General features: G+C 44.1%; 1 protein-coding gene across 1 annotated transcript in view; it reads left to right on the top strand.

Annotated features, from left to right (window-relative positions):
* Nucleotides 1-13,466, top strand: part of inpp5b (inositol polyphosphate-5-phosphatase B) — a 148,837-nt gene that overhangs the window by 43,741 nt on the left and 91,630 nt on the right. The gene's annotated exons all lie outside the window — the stretch shown is intronic.

Genomic DNA, 13,466 nt, shown 5'->3' with positions numbered 1-13,466 from the left:
TTTATCATGTGCCAGCTGGGATTGGAGTTTGTGTAACAAGGCAGATGCCGAACTGTCACATGATGGTGTGAATGCCAGTTTGCAGCTATGTGCAGTTTAAGTCCGGTATTATTGGATGCAAACTGGTCTCTACCACTACCAGTCTTGGACCAGTAGATGATACCACAGCCTTATAAACTGCATATGTACAGAAGATAACCAAACCTTCGCTCCAGGCTTCTTCTTTGAGTTTCATTCCATGCTTGGGAAGATTAACTACAACACACTTCATGTTATATTGTGCAGAACAGTTGGCTTTCAGGGACTGGTATAATGAGGATGTAGTCCAACTGAAAATCTGCAAAGTTCAGTCAATATCAATACAATTTTAAAAATTGTGCAATTTAAGACATATGAATCCTGGAGACCTGTGAAGTTTCATTCATTTATCACATTTACTTGTATGGTTGTGTTATCATCATGCCTGTTTACAAAGCAGTTTCAAACAATTACGATATTTATTTTGCAATATTGGCTAATGGTGAGGAGTGTTCGTGTTGGGATGACTTTTTTCACCTAGGATCTGCATCCAGCACTCGCATGTCGGAGTACTGCTACTACAATGTGCCTAAACTTCAAATGCATATATATGTGATGTTCCCTTTTCTCATTAGCCTGTCTAATTGTCAGTTCAGTCAATCAAACAGACAAGCCCCACTCCAGGGACTTGACTACAAAAATCTAGGCTGACACTCCAGTGCAGTACTGAGGAAATGTTGCACTATTGGAGGTGCCGTCTTTCGAATGAGATGTTAAACCGAGGTCCCGCCTGCTCTCAGGTGGCAGTGAAAGATCCCATGGCACTATATCAAAGAAGAGCAGGGGATTTATCCCCAGTGACATGGCCAATATTTATCCCTTAGCCAACTTCACAAATACAGATTATCTGGTCATTATTACATTGCTGTTTGCAAATTGACTGCTGCATTTCCTACACTATATCACAACAGTGACGATATTTCAAGATTACCTCATTGGCTGTAAAGCGCTTTGGGACGTTCGGTGGTCGTGAAAGGCGCTATGTAAATGCAAGTCTTTTTTTCTTTTTGTGCTGCAGTGTCTGAGCTCATTTCCTGAAAAAGTTCTTATTCTTTCCATTGTTGTTCAAAAAAAAATCCTCCTGCACTTAGTTCATATAGTTTCAGTTTCACATGTTTAATTTTCATGTGAGGAGGGAAACCCATTGGGCTGTTAACTCAATTTAGAGATGCAGTAGCCAAACAATCAGCAGGAAATGTTCTATGGACTAATGTTGCCTTTTTTTTTAAGTATCTTTCTGATAAATTGCAAGGAACTGTGTTCCAGATTTCACGTTGAAATTCAGCCCCCTCCTGCTATTAGCTTGAATCTCGCCAAAGGAGGAACTTGGTCGTACGCAGACTAATCGTTCATTAGATCAGTCCACACAAAAAAATATTAAATGCTGATCTCAGCAACAATTAAATATGAACAATTCTGCTTTTAACTTCTGCCTCTCAATGTCCCCAAGTAAAAATACCCTAGCCACTTTGAACCAAGGAAATCCCATTACCTAAGCAAAAGAAATTGACTTATGTTCTTATCAAACGAAGAAGAAGGAAGAAAGACTTGCAATCAATGTTGCCTTTAAGCTGCACAGTGTTCCCTTTAAATGGTGCAGCAATCCACATTGCAATGGGGATTTAGCACCTTTGAAGGTGGATAAATCCCCAGGCCTGGATGAAATGTATCCCAGGCTGTTAAGAGAACCAAAAAAGGAAATAGAGGGCCCAAGTTTGCCCAGCAGTTGCTCCTATTTTTTTTGGAGCAACTCGATTTTTTTGGAGTATCTTAAAAATCTCAATTCTGCCCATTTAATTTGTTCCATTCTAAATGAGTTAGGTTTTTTTTAGTTTTGTTTTTTTTCCAAAAGGGGGCGATACCAGCCACTTATACCTGTTTTGGTCATTTAAGCAAATTTAGACAGCTAAAAGTTACTCCAAACTAACTTAGGCCAGTGTATGTGGCCACTTGTGACCGCACAGAAAAACCTTGCAGTAAACTAAGAAACCAGCGCAGGTAGCCAGAGATAGGCGGGGGGTAGAGAAGTGAGAGGACCTTGCAAAGCACTAAACACCTTCACAATAACATTAAAGAAGCATAAATACATTTAAAGCACCAAACACTAAACAAAGCACAAAAATAAGCATTCAATAACAAATAAAAAAAAATACAAGGAAGCTGAGAGGACTTGCACCTAGCACCGAGACTTGTGGGGGAGGTGGGGGTGCACAAACTCGGGCCCTGTGTCTCTGACCATCATCTTCCAATCCTCTCTGGCTACAGGTGTGGTGCCGGAGGACTACAAACGTTGTACCTTTGTTTAAAAAGGGAGAAAGGGATCAACCAAGTAATTACAGGACAGTCAGCTTAACCTCAGTGGTGGGAAGATTATTGGAAAAAATTCTCAGGGACAGGATAAATCTTCATTTAGAAAGACACTGACTAATCAAGGACAGCCAGCACAATTTGTTAAGGGAAGGTCCTGTCTGAATTTTTTGAAGAGGTAACAAGGAGAGTCGATGAGGGTAGTGCGCACAATGTAATGTATATGTATTTAGCAAAGGTTTTGATAAGGTCCCACATGGTAGACTGGTTACAAAAGTAAAAGCCCATGGGATCCAAGCAAAGTGGTAAGTTGGATCCAAAATTGGCTCAGAGGCAAGAAGCATAGGGTAATGGTCAATTGGTGCTTTTGTGATTGGAAGGCTGTTTTGAGTGGGGTTCTGCAGAGCTCAGTACGAGGTCCCCTGCTTTTTGTGGTATATAAATCAATGATTTAGACTTGAATGTAGGGGGTATGATTAAGAAGTTTGCAGATGATACAAAAATTGGCTGTGTGGGTGATATTGAAGAAGAAAGCTGTAGACTGCAGGAAGATATCAATGAACTGATCAGGTGGGCAAAACAGTGTCAAATGGAATTCAATCTGGAGAAGTGTGAGTTAATGCATTTGGGGAGAGCAAGCATTTGGGGAGAGCTAACAAGGCAAGGGAATCCACATTAACTGAGAAGTGTAGAGAAACAAAGGGACCTTGAAATGCATGTTCACAGATCCCTGAGGTTGCAGGCCAGGTAGATAAAGTGGTTATGAAGGTATACAGAATACTTGCCTTTACTACTTGAGGTATAGAATACAAGAGCCAGGAGGTTATGCTTGAACTATATATAAAATATTAGTTAGGCCACAGCTAGAGTACTGCATGCAGTTTTGGTCACCACACTAAAGGAAAGATGTGATTGCACTAGAGAGGGTACAGAGCAGATTTATGAGGAAGTTGCCTGAACTGGAGAACTTTAGTTATGAGGAAAGATTGGATAGGCTGAGTTTGTTTTCTTTGGAACAGGGGAGGCTAAGGGGAGATCTGATTGAGGTGTATAAAATTATGAGGGGCCAAGATAGAGTGGATAGGAAGGACTTTTTGTGAGGAGGGGACACAAAAATCTGCAAAGGGATATAGACCGGCTAAGTGAGTAGGCAAAATTTTAGCAGATGGAGTATAATGTGGGAAATTTGAGGTTATCCACTTTGGCAGAAAAATTAGAAAAGCAAATTATAATTTAAATGGAGAAAATTTGCAAAGTGCTGCAGTGCAGAGGGACCTGGGGGTCCTTGTGCATGAAACACAAAAATTAGTATGCAGGTACAGCAAGTAATCAGGAAGGCGAAAGGAATCTTGACCTTTATTGCAAGGGGGATAGAGTATAAAAGCAGAAGTCCTACTACAACTGTACAAGGTATTGGTGAGACCACATCTAGAGTACTGCGCACAGTTTTGGTCTCCGTATTTAAGGAAAGATATACTTGCATTGGAGGCTGTTCAGAGAAGGTTCACTAGGTTGATTCCAGAGATGAGGGGGTTGACTTATGAAGATAGGTTGAGGGGGTTGACTTATGAAGATAGGTTGAATCGGTTGGGCCGATACACATTAGAGTTCAGAAGAATGAGAGGAGATCTTATCGAAACATAATGAGGGGTCTCGACAAGTTGGATGCAGAGAGGATATTTCCACTCAAAGGGAAAACTAAAACTAGGGGCATAGTCTCAGAATAAGGGGCTGCCCATTTAAAACTGAGATGAGGAGGAGTTTCTTCTCTGAGGGTTGTAAATCTGTGGAATTCTCTGCCCCAGAGAGCTGTGGAGGCTGGGTCATTGAATATATTTAAGGTGGAGATAGACAGATTTTTGAGCGATAGGGTTATGGGGAGCGGGCAGGGAAGTGGAGCCGAGTCCATGATCAGATCAACCATGATCTTGTTAAATGGCGGAGTAGGCTCGAGGGGCCAGGTGGCCTACTTCTGCTCCTATTTCTTATGTTCTTATGACCTATTTCCCTTAGCAGAGGGGTCAGCAGTCAGGAGGTATTGATTTAAAGTAAGTGTTAGGAGGTTTAGTAGGAATTTGAGGGGAAATGTTTTCACCCAGAGGGTGGTGGGGGTCTGAAACTCATTGCCCGAAAAGGTGGTAGAGGCAGAAAACCTCACCACATTTAAAAAGTACTTGGATGCGCACTGGAAGTGCCGTAACCTACATACGGACCAAGAGCTGGAATTTGGGATTAGGCTGGATAGCTCTCTGTTGGTCAGTGCGAACACGATGGGCCGAAATGGCCTCCTTCCGTGCTGTAAATTTCTATGATTCCAGGAGTCCTGCACAGTTGGTGAGCCGGGTTTTAAATTGGAAAAAAATGCGCATGTGCTGAATTTTTTCAATGGGTTAAAAAATAATAATTTAGGGAACATTGATTGTATTTATATAGTGTCTTTCATGACCTGAGGATGTCCCAAAGCGCTTTATAGCTAATGAAGTATTTTTGAAGTGTAGTCACTGTTATAATGTAGGAAAGGCAGCAGCTAATTGCACACAGCAAGTTCCCACAAATCACAACGTGATAATGACCAGATAATCTGTTTTTGTTACATTGATTGAAGAATAAATATTGTCCAGATCACTGGGGATAGCTCTCCTGCTCATCTTCTTCAAAATAGTACCATGATATCTTTCATGTCTACCTCAGAGAGCAGATGGGTCCTCGGTTTAATGTTTCATCGAAAGACAGCACCTGCGACACTGCAGTGCTCCCTCCGTAATGCACTGGACCGTCAGCTTAGATTTTCGTGGTCAAATCTCTGGAGCAGGACTTGAACCCACAGCCTTCTGTCTCCGATGCGAGAGTGCTCACTGAGCCACGGCTGCCACATGACCAGGAGGAAAATAAGAATTTTAGGAACATAAAGAAGCTATTTGGCCCAAGAGACCCTTTTGGTTTGATGTTGGCCCTCCCATCAACTGGCCATCTCACTATAGTTAGTAAGGATGGCCCCAAGTTTCCACACGCGGCGTAAAAGGCGCACCTCAGAGCTGGGCGCCTGTTTTTCGCGCCGAAAACGGCGCCGGAAATAAAGTGTGGTATTCTCGAGCTCCTTGGAGCTCGATGTCTGCTTGGCGCGGTGCACAGGGGGCGGAGCCTACCACTCGCGCCGATTTTGTAAGTAGGAGGGGGCGGGTACAATTGAAATGATGCTTCTTGGTGCTGGCAACCCTGCGCGTGCACGTTGGAGCGTTCGTGCATGCGCAGTCTGAAGTAAACATTGGCACTCGGCCATTTTTAAAAGTACTGCAGAAAAAGTGAAGATTTGTTTCTTGGACCCCTGCAAAGGCTTGTATTTTAATTTTCTTGATATTTCTGTGTGTGAGGGAGTGCTTTTAGCAGCACTGCTGAATAAATCACCTGCTGAAATCAGTGAGTTCAGCTTTTCACTGCTAAACTTGCAGAACCGGTGCCTGCAAATTAAGGACTGTGTGTTTGGAGAAATAAAAGTGCCAATTCAACTTTGCAATGGATCAACGTCCACCAAGAACAAAGAATTTCCTGCATGAGGAAGCAAACCATTGCATAATATGTGGTGTTGACAATGCAGCACCCATTCTGCAAATTTAAATATAAAGATGTCGATGTGGCTGCCTCTCCCTGTCCAAATGGCCTCAGTCAGTCCCCCTCACAGCTCGAAGGCTGCTGCTGTTCTTTCTTCAGCTCCCGGCCAGCCACTGACGCCGCTGCAATCCCATGGCCGAATGGCCTCAGTCAGTCCCCCTCACAGCTCGAAGGCTGCTGCTGTTCTTTCTTTGGCTCCCGACCAGCCACTGACGCCGCTGCAATCCCATGGCCGAATGGCCTCAGTCAGTCCCCCTCACAGCTCGAAGGCTGCTGCTGTTCTTTCTTTGGCTCCCGACCAGCCACTGACGCCGCTGCAATCCCATGGCCGAATGGCCTCAGTCAGTCCCCCTCACAGCTCGAAGGCTGCTGCTGTTCTTTCTTTGACTCCCGACCAGCCACTGACGCTGCTGCAATCCCATGGCCAAATGGCCTCAAGTCCGTCCGGGTGCTGCATCTTCGTGGGGAATGAAGGCCTGCCTCAAGCACCGCAGCTCAGCTCGAAGGCTGCTTGCTGCCTGCCGCTGCCATCGAGACGAGACACTGACGCCACACCGGAGTACGTTTTCACTGTGGAAATTTTGAAATCAGGCGTCAGTGGCCGGACACGCCCCCTTTTGAAAAAAAATTCTGTTCCAAAGTGAAACTGTTCTACCTGACGAGAACTGGAGGAAACTTAGGCCCCAAGTTTCCACACACGGCAAAACAGGCGCCCCTTCGAGCTGGGTGCCCGTTTTTCGCGCCGAAAACGGCGCCTGAAAAAAAACACGCTATTCTCGAGCGCTTTGCAGCTCGATGTCTGCTTGGCGCGGCGCCCAGGGGGCGGAACCTACCACTCGCGCCGATTTTGTAAGTAGGAGGGGGCGGGTACAATTTAAATGAGTTTTTTTCGTGCCGGCAACCCTGCGCGTTGGAGCGTTCGCGCACGCGCAGTCTGAAGGAAACATTGGCACTCGGCCATTTTAAAAAATGCTGCAGAAAAAGTGAAAATTTGTTTGTTGAACCCTTGCAAAGGCTTGTATTTTAATTTTCTTGATATTTCTGTGTGTGAGGGTGAGGGAGTGCATTCTGTAATTAAAGATAGACTGTGATAAACGGGACACATGCACTTGTTTGAGACTATTCAAATTCTTTGTAGCTGTTCAATTTTTAACATTTTTTAATAAAACCACATTGCCCTTCCATGATCAGCACTGAGGCTTCTTGCAGCTTTCTCCCCCTGCCGTCCGTCGGGCCCGACGGCAAACGGCTGCCTCAAGTACTGAGGCTTCTTGCAGCTTTCTCCCTCCCTCCTCCTGCCGTCCGTCGGGCCCGACGGCAAACGGCTGCCTCAAGTAATGAGGCTTCCTGCAGCCTTCTCCCTGCCTCTTCCCCCCCCACCCCCCTGCCGTCGGGAACGGCTGCCTCAAGTAATGAGGCTTCCTGCAGCCGTCTCCCTGCCCCCCCCCCCCCCCCCCCCCCCCGCCGTCGGGAACAGCTGCCTCAAGTAATGAGGCTTCCTGCAGCCTTCTCCATGCCTCCCCCTGCCGTCGGTCGGTCCCGACGACAAACCGCTGCCTGAAAGGCCTGCATGAAGCACTTTCACACAGGTAGGAACATGGTTTATTTAATCTTTTCATTGCTTATAAATTTTTATTCAGGTTGGATTTATTTGTATAATATTTGTATAAGTATAACTAAGGATTGATTGTAGAATGTAATGACTTCCCTTCCCCCCCCACTCTTTCCCCCCCCCCCCCCCACCTCATTCCCTACGCCTAATTTGTAATCTGCGTCTGATTTTTTAATGTGTAGACAAGGTTTTTTCAAGCCTACAAAAATCTTCACTTGCTCCATTCTAAGTTAGTTTGGAGTACGTTTTCACTGTGGAAAATTTCAAATCAGGCGTCAGTGGCCGGACACGCCCCCTTTTGAAAAAAAAAATTCTGTTCAAAAGTGAAACTGTTCTACCTGACTAGAACTGCAGAAAACTTAAATGTGGAGAATTCCGATTTCTAAGATACTCCGTTCTCCACCAGTTGCTCCTAAAAATCAGGAGCAAATCATGTGGAAACTTGGGGCCGATATATGTAAGTGCTATGTAGTAATTGGAACATATACACAATGAAAGTAAAGCGCCGCCTTGCCTCAGTGATCGCATTCTTGCCTCTGAGTCAGAGTTGTGGGTTCAAGCCCAACATTATCTCGGTACATAGACTTGAGCACATTATCTAGGCTGACACTTCAATGCAATGCTGAGGGAGTGTTTCACTCAGAGGTGCCATCTTTCAGATGAGATGTTAAACCAAGGAAGAGCAAGGCAGTTCTTCCAGTGTCCTGGCCAACATTATCCCTTAGCAAGCATTCCATCATAAACATGTTATCTGGTCAGTTATTTCATTGATATCTGTGGAACCTCATTGTGCACAAATTCACTGCCTTATTTCCTTACACTACTAAAAAGTCACTATTGACTGGGTAGTCCTGAGTTTTTTTTTTATTTGTTCACTGGATGTGGGCATCACTGGCAAGGCCAGCATTTATTGCCCATTCCTAATTGCCTATGAGAATGTGGTGGTGAGCCGCCTGCTTGAACCTCTGCAGTACGTGGAGTGAAGGTACTCCCACAGTGGTGTTAGGGAGGGAGTTCCAGGATTTTGACCCACTGACGATGAAGGAACGGCAATATATTTCAAAGTCAGGATGGTGTGTAACTTGAAGGGGAACTTCAAGAGTGAAGAGCACACTGAAGCTGGGAGCCAGCACACACGACTTTCATTTTACATTCACTGCCTCTCACAATGTGGTTGAGGTGCCCGAGTCGCATTCCACTGCAGTGTCTGTTTGGAATGGGCACTGAGTGGAAAGTGACCTTTTGAATACTTTAAGATTTGGGCACCATTTCCTTTGCACCCCTACCCTGCAGCATCGAAGCTCCCAATATCCATTTTAACCTCTTTCCCCACCCCCACCAATGACTTCTGGCTCCATGTTTGCGCCTTGTGAACCTCCCTCCACACCAAGAAAGTGACCCGCGCACAATGAACAGCTCACATTCTTTCACGAGCCGCTAGCACCCAATGATGCCGCCTCTGGTACTCCAGCACATTATGTGAGAAACACCTGTAGCGTTAGTAAATTATGCCAATTGTCTGATCTCCCAAGGTCTCGGCTACCGGTCTCGCTTCGTTCAGACGACAATATCAACCCCCTAGTAGTTGAAGAGCGGCGATAACGTTCTGTAACTCTTCTGCATATGGCTGGATGTTGAGCTGGACAGTGGCCTTGATAGCTTGGGCATGATGTACCAACCTGCTGTGCAGTACAGTACCATGATGTAGGACATGGAACAGTAGGACATGGAACAGAGCAGCCAGCCACTTTGTCAATAGAACAGTGTATGTAGCAGGGTTAAAATACCCCAATAGTGGATAGTTAAGGGCTATAATGGGGGAGGAACTTAACACAATCACAATCACTAAGGAGGTGGTACTCAGTAAGATAATGGGACTAAAGGCGGATAAATCCCCTGGAACTGATGGCTTAGGGTATCCTAGGGTTTTAAGTGAAGTAGTGGCAGGGATAGTAGATGCATTGGTTGTAATTTACCAAAATTACCTGGATTCTGGGGAGGTCCCAGCAGATTGGAAAACTGCAAATGTAACGCTCCTATTTTTAAAAAAGGAGGCAGACAAAAAGCAGGAAACTATAGACCAGTTAGCCTAACATCTGTGGTTGGGAAAATGTTGGAGTCCATTATTAAAGAAGCAGTAGCAAGACATTTGGAAAAGCATAATTCAGTCAGGCAGAGTCAGCATGGATTTATGAAAGGGAAGTCATGTTTGACAAATTTGCTGGAATTCTTTGAGGATGTAACGAACAGGGTGGATAAAGGGGAACCAGTGGCTGTGATGTATTTGGATTTCCAGAGCGCATTTGACAAGGTGCTACATAAAAGGTTACTGCACAAGATAAAAGTTCACGGGGTTGGGGGTAATATATTAGCATGGATAGAGAATTGGCTAACTAACAGAAAATAGAAAGTCGGGATAAATGGTTCATTCTTGGGTTGGTAATCATTAACTAGTCGAGTGCCGCAGGGATCAGTGCTGGGACCCAACTATTTACAATCTATATTAACGATGTGGAAGAAGGGACTGAGTGTAACGTAGCTAAGTTTGCTGACGATACAAAGATGGGAGGAAAAGCAACGTGTGAGCAACAAAAAATCTACAAAAGGACCTAGACAGGCAAGTGAGTGGGCAAAAATTTGGCAGATGGAGTGTGATGTTGGAAAGTGTGAGATCATGTATTTTGGCAGAAAAAAAATCAAAGAGCAAGTTATTATTTAAATGGAGAAAAATTGCAAAGTGCTGCAGTACAGCGGGACCTGGGGGTACTTGTGTATGAAACACAAAAGGTTAGTATACAGGTACAGCAAGTGATCAGGAAGGCCAATGGAATCTTGGCCTTTATTGCAAAGGGGATGGAGTATAAAAGCAGGGAAGTCTTGCTACAGTTAAACAGGGTATTGGTGAGGCCAGACCTGGAATACTGCATACAGTTTTGGTTTCCATATTTACGAAAGGATATATTTGCTTTGGAGGCAATTCAGAGACGATTCACTAGGTTGATTCTGGAGATGAGGGGGTTGACATGAGGAAAGGTTGAGTAGGTTAGGCCTCTACTCATTGGAATTCAGAAGAATGAGAGGTGATCTTATCGAAACATATAAAATTGTGAGGGGGCTTGACAGGGTGGATGCAGAGAGCATGTTTCCACTGATAGGGGAGACTAGAACAAGAGGGCATAATCTTAGAATAAGGGGCAGCCCATTTAAAACTGAGATGAGGAGGAATTTCCTCTGAGGGTTGTAAATCTGTGGAATTCGCTCAGAGCTGTGGAAGCCGGGACATTGCATAAATTTAAGACAGAGATAGACAGTTTCTTAGCCGATAAGGGGTTATGGAGAGCGGGCAGGGAAATGGGTCCATGATCGGATCAGCCATGATCGCATTAAATGGCGGAGCAGGCTTGAGGGGCCGTATGGCCTACTTCTGCTATTCTTCTGTTCTTAAAAGGAGGAGAGATGCTAGCAGTGCAGCTGTAACTGCAAGCTGAAGTCTTGAGTTTATTTTTTGATGAATATTCAGTATAGGTGAGAAAGGGGATCGCAGTTAGGGCTGAAATTGTGGATTGCGCATTGGAGCAACATTAACTAAGTTCTGCCACTCTGACAGGAAGAGAGTAATGAAAGCAGTGTTGCACTCTGTTACTCACTGGTTAATAAATTACCAGCTATTATTGTTATGGTAGTGCTTCAAAGTGGGCCGTAAGATATTTGCAATATCTGAGGCACTGAAATTTTGCACTGAGATTTTACTTGGCTTCCGTTCTACTCGGTGTGTCTCCTCACAATATGGCAGGAATACCAGATTGGTGCAGAAATCCCAGTTTCTTCTTCCCATGGGCGTTCGACTAAAAATAGGAGGAAAGATGCGCACTTACCTTTTGGTCGAACGTTCACCAGAGATTCCAGACTCGAGACCTCCTCTTGCGCAACGGAGCACGTTCACGTTGGGACGTCCATAGGAGTGTTTGAGGGTGTTTCTCATTCATAGTAATAGGAGTTTCGTAAGTCTGAAATGCCTATTACTATGAATGAGAAACACCCTCAAACACTACATAAAACATTAAAAAAAACACTTCATATAAATACATTATAGAAATTAAAGTTGATAAAGGCTTTTGGAAAAAAAAATTGCCAATTTTAAAAAAAAAGTTTCAATTATGGATTAAAATAAAATTACCTGAGTGGGCAGGGTTTTTAACAAATATGGATTTTTAAATTTTATTTTTATATTTTTTTGATATGTTTTTAAACTCTTACGCTGGTAAAAGTAGGTTAGGCGCAAGAGTTTTAAGGACATTCGCAGGGCAAGAGACGGGCAAATAGCCCAATCTCTGCCGTGGGAATGTCCTTCTCCCCGAGATGCGGCCATCTGTTAAGTCAGAAACTTGACAGATTGGAAAAGCTGGTTTTTGGCCCATGCGCATTCCGTGCCGAAAACCGGCTTTTCCGATGTCTTCCCGAGTCTGTACACACTCCGTACGCACCTGGGGAGACCGGAATTTCAGGGGTTTTGATAGTCAGAGTTTTTCTGTCTTCTGCACCAAATGCACCAACTTAAATTCCACCTCTGTTTAAAAAGTGGGAGCATGAATAAACCATTGACTTTTTTTTCTTCCTTGCAGAAGATTTATGTTGGTGCAAAGTGGTTTCTCTCTCTCTGACATCACATGGAGTCAACCGAGGCTGGTAGAAGTGCTTTGCAAATAGTATAGCATAGTATTAGGCAGTCCCTTGTGTCGAGGATGACCCGCTTCCACACCAAAAAAAGATGAGTCCACAGGTGTTTCAATGAGGGACCTGACATTCTAGGTCCCGAGCTACATCTTGAAGGGTGGAAGATGCCTGTGTGTGAATTCTCATGCTCTGCAAATATTTATTGACTCACACACTTAGCACTCTGCCCTGGGCACAAGACTAGGAGCTCGACCCATGCAGTTTAAACTGGGTACTCGATGGCTGGAACTAACATTGCAGCTTCCGGTCTCTTCCCTGGAGTTGCTGTAAAAATGCACTTCAAAAGTACTCTTCTATACAAGGCCTATACCCACCCATGCTAAGTTTTCTGGACACTGATGTCAGTAAATTGGAACTTATCTTTCTTCTCTCCAAAGGATATTTTTGTTTTATTTTATGACCGTCTCTGAGCCATTGTAAATGAGGAGGGAGGGAGGGAGGAAGGACAGAGTCCATAGGAACAATGCCTCCAATTACTGTATAAGCTCTATCAGCTTGTGATCATGCAAACCTGTGTATTTACGGGCGCTAAAAATGGAAGAAAGTTGCATGACTCGGCAGTACAGATTTCGTGCATTACCATAAAGCAGAGCAGTAATGACTTGCATGTGGCTGTATGGTGGCTGTCTTTACATTAGTTGAAGCTAAGTCCTAAAACAGAGACTTTTGCATTGAAATCTAAGTGAACGCACACTGGTTCAGTTGACTGTTGCTGTTAGTTTCTGTATTTGCATTCTGTGCCTGCTGGTGTTTCTGATAGCATCTCTGAGACGGAGGGAAACCACATCCGCTACTAAGTTCGTCAAAAGTAGTCTTTATCCTTCCTGTAAACGAATTCTGTTTATTGTAGAACAGTACTAAGTAATGCTCTATCATGGAGTATGAGATACAGATTTTTGATTTGCTACAAGTCTATGGTCAAATGACAAAATCCATTTCCTCAGCAGGAGTTAAATGTTGTAGGTTAGTACTCCGAACCTTAGTAATTGTCTCTCTTACGGAATAATTACGTGGGTACATAATAAATCCCTTAATTCAAATTCAAGAATAATAAAGGACATGTGATTTGCTTTGGAATCTAACAACCTTGTACTTGCTGGCTTTAAGATATACGATGAGTAACACC

Source organism: Pristiophorus japonicus, chromosome 14 (genome assembly GCF_044704955.1).
Source record: "Pristiophorus japonicus isolate sPriJap1 chromosome 14, sPriJap1.hap1, whole genome shotgun sequence".
Taxonomy (NCBI): Eukaryota; Metazoa; Chordata; class Chondrichthyes; family Pristiophoridae; genus Pristiophorus; species Pristiophorus japonicus.
The sequence above is the reverse complement of the archived record's forward strand: the minus strand, read 5'-3'. Positions and strand labels throughout refer to the sequence as shown.